Source organism: Aquarana catesbeiana, linkage group LG01 (genome assembly GCF_042186555.1).
Source record: "Aquarana catesbeiana isolate 2022-GZ linkage group LG01, ASM4218655v1, whole genome shotgun sequence".
NCBI lineage: Eukaryota > Metazoa > Chordata > Amphibia > Anura > Ranidae > Aquarana > Aquarana catesbeiana.
Window position 1 is genome coordinate 952,089,107 of NC_133324.1, and position 18,322 is coordinate 952,107,428.

Genomic DNA, 18,322 nt, shown 5'->3' on the forward strand with positions numbered 1-18,322 from the left:
TAAGGCAAATAAATGAAAATAAAACTGAAAAAAAGTCATACTTCCCATTTACAAAGATCTGTCCTGTGTCATCTTTCAGGTCTCTGTGGACATTTCTGTGTCTCCTACAAACTGAAGATACAAGCTGAACCCATACCACCGTTCTCAGCAACATCCATCTGCTGCCAACCCTGTGACATGTATTAGCTATTGGGATTTTCTGTAAAATCGATGAAATGTGAATTCTTTTTATCCAAGTCTTTAAAATGTACATGTAACCTTTTTCATTTCTTGTGTCCTTCCTCCCTATCTAGATTTCACCAACATTAACCCTTCCTTCCTCTTTTCCTCCCTCCTTCTCTTCCTTCCTTCCTTCCTTCCTTCCTTCCTTCCTTCCTTCCTTCCTTCCTTCCTTCCTTTCTTCCCTTCCTTCCCTCCATTTCTTCCCTTTCTTCCCTCCCTCTCTCACTTCCCTCCTCTCTTCCTTCCTTCCTTCCTTCCTTCCTTCCTTCCTTCCTTCCTTCCTTCCTTCCTTCCTTCCTTCCTTCCTTCCTTCCTTCCTTCCTTCCTTCCTTCCTTCCCTCCCTTCCTTCCTTCCTTCCTTCCTTCCTTCCTTCCTTCCTTCCTTCCTTCCTTCCTTCCCTCCCTTCCTTCCCCTTTCCTTCCTCACTCCCTTCCTTCCCCTTTCCTTCCTATCTCTCGGTCTCTTTCTCTCTCTCCTTTTGTCTATTTTCTCTCCTCTACTTCCTTTTTGTTCTCACACTTGAATGTAAGCAGTCTTAATTCTTATTTGTTCAATACATCAGAAATATGGCATTATATTTGTTTCTAAGTCTGAATTTTCCATATATTTTTCACACTTATATACCAGTACATATAGATTTTTTTTTCTTTTCCTTTTTTTTTTTTTAGTTTCTTTTATATTTTGATGTACATTATATAACGATACTGCCCTCTTATATGCTGCTTGGCACTTACAGAGTTTTTTGTACCTAAAACCTTTTATAAGCTGTGATTTTTTTTTTAAACTTCTGTATGATATGATGTTTCCCTCCTAAGCTCAGGACTTGTCCTTTTTTTAAAAATATGATTACCAGAAAATAAAATGTGTGTTTATAGAATGTGTAGCATGTACGAAGGTTCATTATTGTTTTCATCCACTAGATGGCGACAACATAGCAAGCTAGTGGCACGCATATATATATATATATATATATATATATATATATATATATATATATATATATATATATATATATATATATATATATATCATATAATATACTACATTTTGAAGAATTTGCAGACATATCCTAAACAATAATGTTTTGATGAATGTGTGAATCCAGCAAAGTGCATCAAAAGCTAGGGTGCAGGTCAGTTTATTTACATTTTTGTTTTTAATTTTTATTTTATTCAACAGACGACATTGCATTTTTATGGAGTACGTATTAATAGATAGGTAATAATAAAAAAAAAAAAAAAAAACAATTTCTAACATAGGGGCATTTCTGCTTTTGGGAGAGCAGTGGATCACCCCATTTTTTTTTCACCCGAAAAATGTGACAAGACATTAAAAATGCCCAAATAATGCACAGCAGCTTGAGTGAACCAAAATTGTCATGGTTTAAAATAAATTTAAATAAATAAATAAATAAATAATATATATATATATATATATATATACACACACACAGTATACTGTATATGCATATTATTGCATTTAAATGGGCATTTTTATACCATTTTTTCGTCTAGTTTTTTACATTCACGTATACATTTTATATTCCTATTTTTGAATTGTGTTATATTAAATGTTTTACTTTTTTTTTTTTTTTTTACACACAGGTATTTTTTATTTTTTTATTTCAAGTTTTAAAATATTTCAAGTTTAAATTTTCAATAAAACCTACCACCGTTAAACACCTTCAACCTTTGTTCAATTTTCTTTTCTACACTTTCTAAAAAAGGATTTAATAAATGAACCGAAGCCTATATTTTTTTAATATTTTAATGAGAAAATGAGTTTTACAAATAGACATTTAATGCAAAGTGCACCCATGACACTTGTTTTGCAGAGGGGTCTATGAAAAAAACGGTCCAACAATTAGGGTATATAAATTGCCCCGTGCTTCCTCTGTTATGTGTAGTCTCTATATCATCAGCGCCATCTATTGGCCACAATACATTATTTTTTTCTTGATTAAGGTATTTGTGAAAAGAAAAATACATTATGGCCACTAGGCAGCACTGGCAATATAGGAATCGCACATAACAGAGGAAGTGCAGCAATTTTCACCCTGATTGTGCGAAAGTTTTATATTTATATACATGGACTCCATGAGTGAGCATTGCAGTAAATTTTTTTTTTCCTTTTAGCTTAGAGAGGAGCTTTGTACAGCACAGTGCTTGGAAATAGCACAGCAGAAGCGGTTTGCTTTCAGGCTGTCTGTCTCTAATTGAAACTCTATATAGATTTGTTCTCTCAACTTAAGGGAAACAAAAAGTTACTGTTCTCACTAATAGGAGGTATCTATATAATGACGGTTGAGTGGATGTGAGAAACGTGTGCCCAATCAAAGCAAACAGTGCCACACTTCCTCTAATATGCGTAATTCCTACATCGTCAGTGCCACCCAGTGGCCATAAATGGCCTAGCATACAGGTTTTTCTTTTTTTTCTTTTAGGTGGGAGAAGAGCTCTGTACAGCACAGTGCTTGTCAATAGCACAGCAGAAACTGTTTGCCTTTAGTCTATCTGTCGCTAATTGATACTCTGTACAGAGCTCTTTTCTTATCTATATTAACCACTTAAGGACCGCCCCACATACATATACTGACTGACTGGACACAGCAGGAGCCAATCAGCGATCGGCAGGTTTCCGGCAGACATTGAGTCCGCTGGAAACCCAGCGATCGTTCCGAGAGAGGCAGAACGGCGATCTGCCTAAGTAAACAAGGCAGATCGCCATTCTGCTTGTAAGGAAGACAGAGATCTTATGTTTCTGCTAAGCAGGTACACGGATCTCTGTCTTTCTACGGTTAAACCATCCCCCACACAGTTAGAAAGCACTCCCTAGGGACACATTTAACCCTTTGATCACCCCCCGATGTTAACCCCTTCCCTGACATAGTCAATAGTACAGTGACAGTGCATTTTTTTAGCACTGATCACTGTATTGGTTTCACTGGTCCCCAAAAAGTGTCACTTAGTGTCAGATCTGTCCGCCGCAATGTCGCAGTACCACTAAAAATCGCTAATCACCGCCATTACTAGTGAAAAAAAAAAAAATCCATAAATCTATCCCACAGCTTGAAAGAGCTTTAACTTTTGTGCAAACAAATCAATATACACTTTTTGGGTGTTTTTTTTGTAGCAAAAACATGCAGCAGAATACATATTGGCCTAAATTGATGAAGAAATTAGATTTTTTTTTTTCAAAATTGACGGTCTTATTTTGTTTATAGCCATAGATAGTTTGTTGTTTTATAAAAATAAAAACCGCAGAGGTGATCAAATGCCACCAAAAGAAAGCTCTATTTGTGGGGGAAAAAAGGATATCAATTCATTTGGATACAGAGTCGCACAACCACGCAATTGTCAGTTAAATGAATGCAGTGCCGTATCTCAAAAAATGGCCAGGTCATGAAGGGGGTAAAACTTTCCGGAGCTGAAGTGGTGAAAAAAAATAAAAAGGTACTGCTTTGCACACTCATAGGGGGGCCTGTGTGTAAAAATATTCATTAAGAGGATGTGACAAACATTCAATCAGGGCTAAAATTGCCGCCGTTCCTCTATTGTGTGTGATTTCTATATCATCAGTGCCACCTAGTGGCCATAATTGGCCTAGCACATCAGTATTTTTTGTTCCTTTTAGGTAAGAGAAGAGCTCTGTACAGCACAGTGATTGGCAATAGTACAACAGAAGCTGCTTGCTTTTAGACTATCTGTCTCTAATTGATACTCTGTGTAGAGCGCTCTCTCTCTTCTAAAGAAAAAGAAAGTCATTGCTGTGCTCACTCATAGGGAGCCTATGTATGCAAATATTCATTAAGAGGATGCAACAAAAATTCAATTAAGGGAGAATTGCCACACTTCCTCTAAGATGTGTGATTCCTATGTCATCAGCGCTATCTATTGGCTATAATACACTTTTTTTTTTTTTCAGGAATACACCCAATCACAAAAAAATGTATAGAAATCACACATAATAGAGGAAATAAGCCAAATTTTCCCAGATTGTGCGCAAGTTTGTCACATATGCTCAGTTCACATACATAGACCCCATGAGTGAGCACAACGGCAATGTTTTTGTTTTTCCTTTTAGGTGAGAGAAAAGCTCTATATAGCACAGTGCTTGGCAATAGCACAGCAGAAGTTGTTTGCTTTTAGACTATTTGTCTCTAATTGAAATTTTGTAGTTTTTCTCTCAACTAAAATAAAAAGTTACTTCTGTGCTCACTCATAAGGGGCTTATGTGTAAAAATATTTCCTGAGAGGATGCGGCAAACATTCAGTCAGGAAAAATTGCCGCACTTCCTCTATTATGTGTCATTCCTATATCATCAGTGCCACCTAGTGGTCATTATAGGCCTAGCGGAGCAAGCAGCTCAGTGATTGTCAATAGCATAGCAGAAGCTGTTTGTTTTTAGACTATCTGTCTCTAATTGATACTTTGTATAGAGCTCTTTCTCTAGTTACTGCTGTGGCCCACTCATGGGGGGTGCCAATGTGTGCAAATAGTCATTGAGAAGATGTGACAAAAATGCAATCAGGGGAAAATTGCCACACTTCCTATATTATGCAGGATTCCTATGTCATAATATATTTTTTTCACAATTTTTTTTTTAATGTAGCCAATAGGTGGAGCTGACTATATAGCAATCACACATGATAGGGGTGCAATATGGCCAGTAGATGGCACCTACTATATAGGAATCACACATAATAGAGGTGTAATATGGCCAGTAGATGGCGCTGACTATATAGGAATCACACATAATAGAGGTGTAATATGGCCAGTAGATGGTGCTGACTATATAGGAATCACACACTATAGAAGTGTAATGTGGCCAATAAATGGCGCTGACTATATAGGAATCACACATAATAGAGGTGTAATGTGGCCAGTAGATGGTGCTGACTATATAGGAATCACACATAATAGAGGTGTAATGTGGCCAGTAGATGGCACTGACTATATAGGAATCACACATAATAGAGGTGTAATGTGGCCAGTAGATGGCACTGACTATATAGGAATCACACATAATAGAGGTGTAATGTGGCCAATAGATGGCGCTGATGGTATAGAAATCGCACATAATAGAGGTGTAATGTGGTCAGTAGATGGCGCTGACTGTATAGAAATCACACATAATAGAGGTGTAATGTGGCCAATAGATGGCACTGACTAGGGATGGGCCGAACACCCCCCCCCCCCCCCGTTCGGTTCGCACCAGAACATGCGAACAGGCAAAAAATTTGGTCGAACACGAGCACACTGTTAAAGTCTATGGGACACGAACATGAAAAATCAAAAGTGCTAATTTTAAAGGCTTATATGCATGGTATTGTCTTAAAAAGTGTTTGGGGACCCGGGTCCTGCCCCAGGGGACATGTATCAATGCAAAAACATTTTTTTAAAACGGCAGTTTTTTCGGGAGCAGTGATTTTAATAATGGTTAAAGTGAAACAATAAAAGTGTAATATTCCTTTAAATTTCGTACCTGGGGGGTGTCTATAGTATGCCTGTAAAGTGGCGCATGTTTCCCGTGTTTAGAACAGTCTGACAGCAAAATGACATTTCTAAAGGAAAAAAAGTCATTTAAAAGTACTCGCAGCTATAATGAATTGTCGGTCCCGACTCCCGGTAATACACATAAAAGTTCATTGATAAAAACGGTATGGGATTCCCCCACAGGGAAAACCTGAACCAAAATTAAAAAAAAGAAAATGCGTGGGGGTCCCCCCAAATTCCATACCAGGCCCTTCAGGTCTGGTATGGATATTAAGGGGAACCCCACGCCAACTTTTTTTTAAAAATGGGGTGGGGGTCCCCCTCAAAATCTATATCAGACCCTTCAGGTCTGGTATGGATTTTAAGGGGAACCCCGCACCAAAAAAATTTTTAAAAATGGCATGGGGTCCCCCCAAAAATCCATACCAGACCCTTATCCAAGCACGCAACCTGGCAGGCCGCAGCGCTCTCTCGCCCCCCCCTCCTCCTGAACCATACCAGGCCACATGCCCTCAACATTGGGAGGGTGCTTTGACCCCCAGATCCCACCCCCCGTGCGAAATGGTAACGGGGTACAAATGTACCCCTACTATTTCACAAAATATTTGTGAAAATGGTAAAAAAAAACACAAAGCACGCCTTGGGACAAGTCCTTTATTAAAAAAATAAAACTGTCCCATGGAGTCTTCTTCTTCTAGCGCTCGATGGACCGAAAAAGAAAAAAAAAAAAAAAAAGCCGCACGTCGCCTACGATCTACCTCCATGGGAGGCACCCGCCGTAATGACCGGCCACTCTCAGACGACAGTTCTTTTATAACTGAGGGCGGGGCCACGCGATGACGTCGCCAGGTGACCCCGTCCCCCTCTGACACCCAGTGGCATCCCTATGGCTTTCCCATAGCGTCAGAGGGGGGCAGGCCGCGTGCCCCGCCCCCTCTGACGCTACAGGAAAGTCATAGGGATGTCCCCGTGTGTCAGAAGGGGGCAGGGTCATCCGGCAACATCATTGCGTGGCCCCTCCCTCAGTTATAAAAGAGCTGTCATCTGAGAGCGGCTGGTCATTAAGGCGGGTGCCTCCCATGGAGGCAGATCGTATGCGATGTGCGGCTATTTTTTTTTTCCTTTTTCGGTCTGTCGGAGTGTGAGAAGAAGACTCCGTGGGACAGTTTTATTATTATATATTTTTTAATAAAGGACTTGTCCCAAGGCGTGTATTGTGGGATTTTTTTTACCATTTTCACACATTTTTTGTGAAATGGTAGGGGTACATTTGTACCCCGTTACCATTTCACACATGGGGGGCGGGATCATAATAATGAATGAATGAATGAGTGACTTGTATAGCGCTACCTATGCAAACCGAATCGCCTCAGGGCGCTTGCCGCCGGTTGCCAACTGCGATATAGCGCGGTCATTTACCCCACAGGGTCCCGACGCGCTTACAAACACATACACATACATGTATTTTGGCCAATTTTTTTAGACAGGGTCTAATTAACCTACCAGCATGTCTTTGGAGTGTGGGAGGAAACCGGAGTACCCGGAGGAAACTGACGCAGGCACAGGGAGAACATGTAAACTCCAGGCAGATGGTGTCGTGGTCGGGATTTGAATCAGCAACCCTATTGTTGCTAGGTGAAAGTGCTAACCACTACACCACTGTGCTGTAATGTAGCCAATAGATGGCGCTGACTATGGACTGAGTGGATGTGACAAACTTTTGCACAATCAGGGCAAAAATTGGCTTATTTTTTTTCACTTTTGATTTTTCATGTTCGTGTCCCATAGACTTTAACAGTGTGCTCGTGTTCGACCAAATTTTTTGCCTGTTCGCATGTTCTGGTGCGAACCGAACGGGGGGGGTTTGGCCCATCCCTAGTCAGTGCCATCTATTGGCCACATTACACCTCTATTATGTGTGATTTCTATACAGTCAGCGCCATCTGACCCCGGCCCTCCCACACCCAATTTCCAACACCAAGATCGGCCATCTACCTCCTCCAACAGTAGTCGCAACTTCAACCTTCTCATCCCAATTCCCCTGATTCCACAAGTCAGCCCCCCTCTTTCATGTGCCCTCTGGAATGCCCGCTCAGTCTTCAACAAACTAGTTTCTGTCAATGACCTTTTCCTCTCCAAATCCCTTGATCTATTTGCTATTACTGAAACCTGGCTCCAGGAATTTGATACTACCTCTCCAGCTGCACTGTCCCACAGTGGCCTTCTCTGGACTCACTCCACCAGACCCAGTGGACGAAAAGGAGGTGGTGTCGGACTTCTCCTCTCCCCACAATGCACCTTCCAGGTACTGCCCACACCTCCCTCTCTTTCCACCTGCTCTTTCGAAATGCACTGCATTCGTCTTTTCTCTCCAGCTTGTCTGAGGGTCGCAGTCATTTATCGGCCTCCTGGACCAGTGTCACGCTTTCTGGATGACTTCTCTGCATGGCTACCCTATTTTCTCTCATCCGAAGTGCCTGCCATCATCCTAGGTGACTTTAACATTCCAATCAATGTTAATAATGCTACCACTTCTAAACTACTCAACTTAACCTCCTCTTTTAACCTAACACAATGGACACAAACCACCACTCACTCCAACGGCAACACTCTTGACCTTGTATTCTCCCATCGCTGCAATCCCTGCAATCTCTCCAATGCACCCTTTCCTCTCTCTGATCACAACCTTATCCGTTTCACACTCTCCTTGTCTCCTATATCCCATGCTGCCAACCCACAAACCACTACCCGCAGGAACCTTCGCAACTTCAAACCTTCCCTTCTTCACTCTGCTACTGATGGCCTTTATGACAAAATCGCACCCATAGGCGTGCGCACAGGGTGTGCCAGGTGTGCCTGGGCACACCCTAATCCCCTTGTGTGGTGCATATTCCCTCCTGTTTAGACCACTGATATTTCCTCCCCAAAAAAATGTTACAAAATAAAATAATTTAAAAAAAAATCTAATAAAACTACTGACACTGTCCACTGCCCTACTGACACCATCAGTACATATACACATGCATATGTATTTGAGCTTTGGGGTGCACACCCTAATGCAAGAGGCCGCGCACACCTATGATCGCACCCCTGTCCTGCCCAGACCTAACCACTTCCATCTACAACACCACGTTGTCATCCTCCCTAGACGTACTTGCTCCTCTTTCTACACGCAGAACCAGGCCCCATCTGCCACAACCCTGGCAAACAGATGACACCAGAAGTCTCAAGAGACGCAGCCGTGCTCTTGAGCGAGCATGGCGTAAATCTAAATCCCTGCAAGACTTTACCCTCTACAAATCTGTCCTTCTCAAATACAACTCCTGCCTCCACACTGCTAAACAAACCTATTACAACACTCTCATCAAAACCCTCTCATCCAAACCTCGTCAACTCTTTTCTACCCTTAATTCCTTACTTCACCCCCCACCGCCCCCTCCCACCAACTTGCTTACCGCTCAACATATTGCCAACCACTTCAATAGCAAAATCAACACAATTCGCAAGGAGATATCCAGCATTAAAATTCCTCCCCTACCCAACATATCAGGTCCAATACCACACTCAATACTCTCCTCCTTTTGCCCAGTTACCACAGAAGAAGTTGATAAACTCCTCTCCATGGCCCACCTCACTACATGTCCCCTGGACCCTGTCCCCTCTCAATTACTGCGACCACCTTCCCACTCTATCCTCAACTCCCTAACCCACATCTTCAACCTCTCCCTCTCCTCCGGCACCTTTCCTTCCCCGCTCAAACATGCACTGGTTACCCCCATACTCAAAAAACCCTCACTAGACCCCACCTGTTTGAATAACTTAAGACCTATCTCCCTTCTCCCGTTTGCCTCCAAGCTCATCGAACGCCTTGTTCATGACCAAATGAGTCGCTACCTCACGGACAACAACCTTCTCGACCCCCTACAGTCTGGCTTCCGCCTACAACATTCGACTGAAACTGCCCTACTAAAAATCACCAATGACCTAATAACTGCCAAAACCAATGGCCACTACTCCATACTCATACTTTTAGACCTCTCTGCTGCCTTTGACACAGTTGACCACCTGCTGCTCCTCAGCAAATTACACTCCCTTGGCCTCCGTGATTCTGCATTATCCTGGTTCTCCTCCTACCTATCTCAGCGCACTTTCAGCGTCACTTACAACTCCATCTCCTCCGCTCCCCTTCCTCTTTCTGTTGGGGTACCCCAAGGCTCTGTCCTTGGGCCTCTCCTTTTCTCACTCTATACCTCTTCCCTGGGCCAGTTGATCACCTCCCATGGCTTCCAGTACCATCTCTATGCCGATGACACACAGATCTATCTCTCCACTCCCCAACTCACCCCCACTATCTCCTCACGGATCTCAAACTTGCTGAATGACATATCGGTATGGATGTCACACCACTTCCTCAAACTTAATCTTTCTAAAACTGAGCTTGTTATATTTCCTCCTTCACGGTCCCCCTCCTGTGACTTCACCATTAATATCAACAACACAACCATTGGTCCCTCCACACATGCCAGAGTCCTGGGTGTAATCCTTGACTCTGACCTCTCCTTCAGCCCCCATATCCAATCACTGGCTAAATCCTGCCGCCTTAACCTCCGCAACATCTCCAAAATTCGACCCTTCCTGACTAACGACACTACAAAACAACTTATTCACTCCTTGATTATTTCCCGCCTCGACTATTGCAACTCTCTGCTTAATGGCCTACCCTTAAGCAGGCTATCCCCCCTTCAGTCTATTATGAATGCTGCTGCTAGACTAATACACCTCACTAATCGATCCGTGACTGCTGCTCCTCTCTGCCAATCCCTTCACTGGCTTCCCCTACCCCACCGTGTAAAATTCAAAATGCTAACCACAACATACAAATCCATCCACAACATCACCCCCATCTACATCACCAACCTCATCTGCAGATATCGCCCAAATCGCCCCCTTTGTTCCTCCCAGGACCTCCTGCTCTCTAGCTCCCTTGTTACCTCCTCCCATGCTCGCCTTCAGGACTTCTCCAGAGCCTCTCCCATCCTCTGGAATTCCCTGCCCCAGTATGTCCGATCAGCCCCTACCCTGTCCACCTTTAGGAGATCCTTGAAAACTCATTTATTCAGGGAAGCCTATCCCACACCCACATAACTGTCCCTGAGCCACCCCCATCAAATCATTCTTTGCAGCTATTACCTTTTGTACCACCACCCCCTCCCTTTAGAATGTAAGCTCTACGAGCAGGGCCCTCCTGTACCTTTTGTATTGAACTGTACTGTAATTGTGTTGTCCCCCTTATACATTGTAAAGCGCTGAGTAAACTGTTGGCGCTATATAAATCTCGAATAATAATAATAATAATAATCTACTGACCACATTACACCTCTATTATGTGCGATTTCTATACCATCAGCGCCATCTATTGGCCACATTACACCTCTATTATGTGTGATTCCTATATAGTCAGCGCCATCTACTGACCACATTACACCTCTATGATGTGTGATTCCTATATAGTCAGCGCCATCTACTGGCCACATTACACCTCTATGATGTGTGATTCCTATATAGTCAGCGCCATCTACTGGCCACATTACACCTCTATGATGTGTGATTCCTATATAGTCAGCGCCATCTACTGGCAACATTACACCTCTATGATGTGTGATTCCTTCAGACCCCTTTCACACTGGGGTGTTTTTCATGCATTTTTCAGGCGCTTTAGCGTTAAAAAATGCACCTGTAAAGCGCCTGAAAGAAGCCTCATCTGCAATCCCAATGTGAAAGCCTGAGCCCTTTCAGACTGCCAGCCCCCGAAAAACTCTGGAAAAGCTCCGCTTAAGACCCCTTTCACAACGGGGCGCTTTTCGGGCATTTTTCGGACGCTGCCAGTGTGAAAGGGCTCTGTCCTTCGGCGCACCCAGCCCGGTGGCAAAAACACGAAAGCGCTGCAAAGAAGCTGCTTGCAGGACTTTCTTTGACGCCCTGCCAGCGCAGCGCCCCGGTGAGAAAGCACTCGGGCTTTCACATTGGGATTGCAGATGAGGCTTCTTTCAGGCGCTTTGCAGGCGCTTTTTTTAACGCTAAAGCGCCTGAAAAACGACCCAGTGTGAAAGGGGTCTAAAGGAATCACACATCATAGAGGTGTAATGTGGCCAGTAGATGGCGCTGACTATAAAGGAATCACACATCATAGAGGTCTAATGTGGCCAGTAGATGGCGCTGACTATATAGGAATCACACATCATAGAGGTGTAATGTGGCCAGTAGATGGCGCTGACTATAAAGGAATCACACATCATAGAGGTGTAATGTGGCCAGTAGATGGCACTGACTATATAGGAATCACACATAATAAAGAAAAATAAGCCAATTTTTGCCCTGATTGTGCAAAAGTTTGTCACATCCACTCAGTGGACATTTTTTTATACATACAGTGCCTTGCAAAAGTATTCACACCCTTGGCTTTTTATCTATTTTGTTACTTTACAGCCTTTAGTTTAATGTTTTTTTAATCTGAATTAAATGTGATGGATCAGAACACAATAGTCTAAGTTGGGGAAGTAAAATTAGAAAAATATATACATAAAACTATTTGTCAGAAATAAAAAACTGATAATTGGCATGTGTGTATGTATTCACCCCCTTTGTTATGAAGCCCATAAAAAGCTCTGGTGCAACAATTACCTTCAGAAGTCCATAATTAGTAAAATGATGTCCACCTGTGTGCAATATAAGTGTCATATGGCCTGTCATTACATATACACACCTTTTTGAAAGGCCCCAGAGGCTGCAACACCTAAGCAAGAGGCACCACTAACCAAACACTGCCATGAAGACCTAGGAACTCTCCAAACAAGTAAGGGACAATGTTGTTGAGAAGTACAAGTCAGGGTTAGGTTATAAAAAAATATCCAAATCTTTGATGATCCCTAGGAGCACCATCAAATCTATCATAACCAAATGGAAAGAACGTGGCACAACAGCAAACCTGCCAAGAGACGGCCGCACACCAAAACTCACGGACCGGGCAAGGAGGGCATTAATCAGAGAGGCAGCACAGAGACCTAAGGTAACCCTGGAGGAGCTGCAGAGTTCCACAGCAGAGACTGGAGTATCTGTACATAGGACGACAATAAGCCGTACGCTCCATAGAGTTGGGCTTTATGGCAGAGTGGCCAGAAGAAAGCCATTACTTTCAGCAAAAAACAAAATGGCACGTTTTGAGTTTGCGAAAAGACATGTGGGAGACTCCCAAAATGTATGGAGGAAGGTGCTCTGGTCTGATGAGACTAAAATTGAACTTTTTAGCCATTAAAGAAAATGCTATGTCTGGCTCAAACACATCACACCACACAAAGAACACCATCCCCACTGTGAAACATGGTGGTGGCAGCATCATGCTGTGGGGATGTTTTTCAGCAGTCGGGACTGGGAAACTGGTCAGAGTTGATGGAAAGATGGATGGTGATAAATACAGGGATATTCTTGAGCAAAACCTGTACCACTCTGTGTGATTTGAGGCTAGGACGGAGGTTCACCTTCCAGCAGGACAATGACCCCAAACACACTGCTAAAGCAACACTTGAGTGGTTTAAGGGGAAATATGTAAATGTGTTGGAATGGCCTAGTCAAAGCCCAGACCTCAATCCAATAGAAAATCTGTGGTCAGACTTAAAGATTGCTGTCCACAGACTAGCAAAGCTGTTCCAAACCTGTTTACAAACGGGTTCTCTACCTCCCTCCACGAAAAAAGCCCATATTATTCTTATCCCCAAACCCAATAAGGACCCTAAGTTGTGCGCCACCTACAGGCCAATCGCACTCCTTGATTGCGATCTAAAGATACTTACTAAATTAATGGCCACTAGACTAAATAATGTTATAAAATCCCTTGTTGACTCTGAACAAATGGGCTTTATGCCCAGTAGGTCCACGGACATCAATATATGCAGATTATTTGCTAATATCCATGCCCCACACACCAACCAGGGTACTAGAACTATTCTCATCCTGGATATGGAAAATGCATTTGATACAGTGGAGTGGGTGTATCTTTGGGAGGTCCTGCGAAGAATGGGATTCCCATTTGATTGATTATACACAGGCCCCTTGGCACGCATTAGGCTAAACGGATCTTTGTCTGCTCTGTTCCCTCTGCAGAGGGGCACCAGACAGGGATGCCCTTTCTCCCTGGCCCTCTTCGCCCTGGCCATGGAGCCCATTGCTGAGGCTCTCAGGAGCTCGGCTGAGGTCCGTGGTCTCTGGGTGGGATGGTCAGAGGAGAGAGTGGCTCTTTACGCAGATGATCTGCTGCTTTTTTTAAATGATGCTGGGGCCTCTCTGCAGGGCGCCCTCAAAATCATGGATACTTTCTCCACCTTCACGGGCCTGAGAGTGAATTAGCACAAATCCCAGCTCTTCCCAGTGGATGAGGAGGCTAGATCCTCTTCACCCCCCTCTTTCCCGCTACAATGGGTTGACCATTTTACCTATTTGGGTATAGTCATCTCAAAACAGAGTGGGGATTTTGTGCAGCTCAATCTTGACCCTGTGTTGACTGGAGTAAGGACCAAACTGAAGGCATGGAGTAACATACCCCTTTCCCTCATTGGACGCATCAACCTGCTAAAAATGAAAGTCCTACCTAAATTCACGTACATTTTAGAAACTCCCCACAATGGTTGACCAATGGTTGACCAATTCTTCAATTCCATTAAACAACTTTTCACCTCCTTCATATGGGGGCCCAAACCGCCTAGATTCAAATATAGCACTCTGACCAGACCTGTGGATAATGGGGGGTTGGCTCTTCCTGACTGTCACAAGTATTACTTGGCCACCCGGCTTGTGACCGCCCATTGGTGGTTACAGTCAGACTTGACCAACTCTGCAACGGTGCTGGAGGCGGCTATAGTTGGGTCTCTGGAGGCCTTGCAGGGGCTGCTGTTCAGGGGAACTAAAACCCCACATCATCTTACTCCTTCCATGCGTACCACCATACAAGCATGGAAGGTGAGCGAAGCTCTGAAGGCGCCCCAACCAAACTCCTGGTCTCCTCACACGCCACTATGGCTGAATCCTAACTTTTTGCAGTTCAACACTATCCCAGATCCGCAGGCCTGGGCTAAATATAGAATAGTGAAACTGGAACACATCATCACAAACAAGGAGCTGTCCCCTTTTCACATTTTACGAACCAAATTCAATGTACCTGCACATGCACATTTTCGGTATCTTCAAGTTGCTCATGCTTACAGGTGCCAGTTCCTAGGCCAACCAGTTGAGTTATCATACTCAGAGCTTGAATCTACCCTCCGGGTGAGGGACTTGAAGAAACCCACGTCCCATCTTTATGGGTCCCTGCTCGGTGCTGCCGATACCAGGTTGCCCTCCCTCCGAAATGGGTGGGGGACATCCCGGAACTGGATGATGTTGACTGGAGGGAGATTTGGGACTTCCCCTTCTCCCCTCTGGTATCAGCAAGAGATATACTGGTCCAATACAGAATTTTACACAGGGCTCACTATACACCCCACAGGCTCCATAGGATGTCGGCAGCATATTCTCCATTGTGTTGGCGTTGCTCACACCAACCAAGAGATTTTTTTCCACATTTTTTGGAGCTGCCCAGCAATTAAACATCACTGACAAGAGGTCATTCAGGTAATTGCAAAGGTAACCAAGACCAGTGTTCCCTATGATCCTAAATATTGTCTGCTTGGGTTGGTTGAACAAATGTCAGTGATTAGAGCGAGAAAAGTACTTATATCCCTACTACTGTATTACACTTGGAAAGCCATCACGATGACCTGGAAACAATCAACCCCCCCCCCCCCCTGCCCACCATTAGATTTTGGAAAAGTCTGATAAACAGTGTTAATTACGTCAACTAAAAAGTTTTCGTCATAATTTTCGTCAGAGGCTTTTTTACAGTGACGGAAACTAAACTAAAAGTACAGCACATGATGAAAATAGAATCCGTTTTCGTTAAGTAACGGGACGTTAATGGCAAGGAGGGACATTTACCCTCATGAGTTTACTGTATTTACTGTATCTATCGGCATATAACACAGTAGGGGGCGGGGATCGGGTGGTTCGCCCCCGGGTACCACACATTGGGGGTGGTCAAGCCAGCCGCCACGCCTCTCCTGGGATTTGGACAGCACTGCCAGCAAAGTCTATCATTAGGAAAAAATCATTGCCAGCCCCTTCTCCTATACTGCTCCTCCACCTGTGTCACTCATTGTAAGCTGAAGCTTCTGGATATGTTGTAGTGCTAGTCCCACTGGGTTTGCACACCAAATTTAGGGGTTCCTAACACCAAGTGGCCCCGAGATACAGGACCCCAAATTCGGTCAACTGTGTCCATCTGCAGCAATGTCATTTTGGGACCCTTTGGGTCCAGAGACCCCAAATTTTGGCTGCAGCTAGGGGGCATCTAGGAACCCTTAACTACCGAGTTTGAAGTTCGGGGGACCTATGGCTGCAAATGGGCACAGTGAGGCTGCAAATGGGCATTGTTGACCCTCTTTTCCACTTACAGTAGCTGTGCATTTCCCAGTTTTTTGTGGTAAAATGAGGTGCCTCGGCTTATATTCAGGGTCGGCTTATACTCCAGTATATACGGTATGTATTTTCTGATTAATTTTTTTCTGTTAAACATTTAGCTTTGTATGCTTTTAGAGGGGGTTATTGTTTGTTGTTTTTTTTTTCTTGTGTTGTTATATGTGTTTATTTTTTATTCTATTCTATTATTTTTTTTTTTAGATTGCTAAGTACGAATTTCAGTGTATCCCTTTTTGGTGTAGTATTGTTTGTTAACCACAAGATGTCGCCGCTTCCCAAGTTTAACCAATCCTGGGAAGAGGATCAGTGTAATCTTGGTGAAGTGGACCAATTTGTGCAGGAGGATCATTGGTGTTATTACCTAATTTATCCATCGCTTATACCCCTTCTATTGACATAACCCGTGTACACACGACCGGACTTTTTGACAGAACTGGTGCGACGGAACACATCCGTCGGACAATTCGATCGTGTGTGGGCTTCATCGGACCTTTTCTGTTGAAAAATCTGTCGGACTTTAGAAATAGAACATGTTTCAAATCTTTCCAACGGACTCGAGTCCGATCGAAAAATCAGTTCGTCTGTATACTAGTCCGATGGACAAAAAAGGACTCAAGGGCAGCTATTGGCTACTGGCTATGAATTTCCTTATTCTAGTCCGGTCGTATGTCATCACGTTCTAAACGATCGGACTTTGGTGTGATCATGTGTAGGCAAGTCCGTTTCGTTGGAACTCCATCGGAACTCCGACGACAAGTCCTTCAGATTTCAGTCCGACGAAAAGTCCGCTCGTGTGTACACGGCATAAGAGTCAGTATTATTGGGTGCTGGTGGCGGCTGTTCTATCCATTATTTCTTGATTCATCATGTGGTGGACTTTTGATTGGATCGTTATTTAACAGCTTATCATTGACGAACTTTATTTTAAATTAGTGCTACACCTTTTTACTTATTCATTTTCATTGTACCCAGCAATATAGTGTTAGCTGCTATCTTGCTATTATTATTTTAAGCTCAACAGATTTGTATGTTCTATCTGCTTATATGTTTTGCAAAGTTTTGTATAATCGTTTATGAATAAAGCAAATGAATATTACACCACCACTGGAGAATGGTGCAAAGTGCAGTAAGTGCAAAGTGCTGCAGAACAACCAATCAGAATTTGTTTTGTACTGACCTAGCTGAATTGCATTTGGTCAAAGTGAATAAATGCCATTTACATTCTGCTTCTCACGCTGTTTATTTGATACATTTATGTTTTAGTATAGAATTTGTGGTTAAACAAAAATAAAAAATATTACCAAAAAAATGTGAGAATGTGTTTCCTTAAAAAAAATGGGGTGAATATCTATCACACAGACTGAAAAAAATGTATGTTTAAAGCTCAAGCACAATAACGAATGACGGCTACAGCACGGCTGGCTAGTTCTGGGATGCCGTCCCATATTGAGGTAAAGAGCCAATCCACGTGACATGCTGACAGCGTGAGGATTAGAGGAGAGAGACGATAACTGGCTTCTTTAAAAGGGACATGTATCCTGATTATCAGTGCAGTCCCAAGAGTGCCCACCAGTGCTGGCAATCTGTGCCCACAAGTGCTGCCAATCAGTTCCCATCAGTGCTGCCTACCAGCTCCCACCAGTGCCGCCTATCAGTGCCGCCCATCAGTACCGCCTATCAGTGCCGCCTCATCAGTGCCTCATCAGTTCAGCCTATCAGTGCCACCTATCAGTGCCCATCAGTGCTGTGTCATCAATGCCCATCAGTGCAGCCTCATCAGCGCCCATCATTGAAGGAGAAAAATTACCTGTTTGCAAAATTTAATAACAAACAATGGCATTTTTTTTCGTTATGTTTTTTCGTTCTTTGTTCGTTTATTTAGCAAAAAATAAAAAACCCAGTGGTGATAAAATGCCACCAAAAGAAAAAAATGTGACAAAAATGATAAACATTTTGTTTGGGTACAGTGTTGCATGACCGCGTGATTGTCATTCAAAGTGTGACAGCGCTGAAAGCTGAAAATTGGCCTGGGCAGGAAGG

The 18,322-nt window shown here is 43.3% G+C and overlaps 1 protein-coding gene across 1 annotated transcript in view; it reads left to right on the plus strand.

Moving 5' to 3' along the window:
* The window catches only part of LOC141121837 (C-C motif chemokine 19-like), a 72,020-nt gene extending 70,920 nt beyond the window's left edge, over nt 1-1,100 (plus strand). Inside the window, exon 4 of the mRNA XM_073611557.1 lies at nt 80-1,100. The gene's annotated coding sequence lies outside the window, so the exon portion shown is untranslated. The remainder of the gene's footprint in view (nt 1-79) is intronic.
* Nucleotides 1,101-18,322: the final 17,222 nt, after the last annotated feature.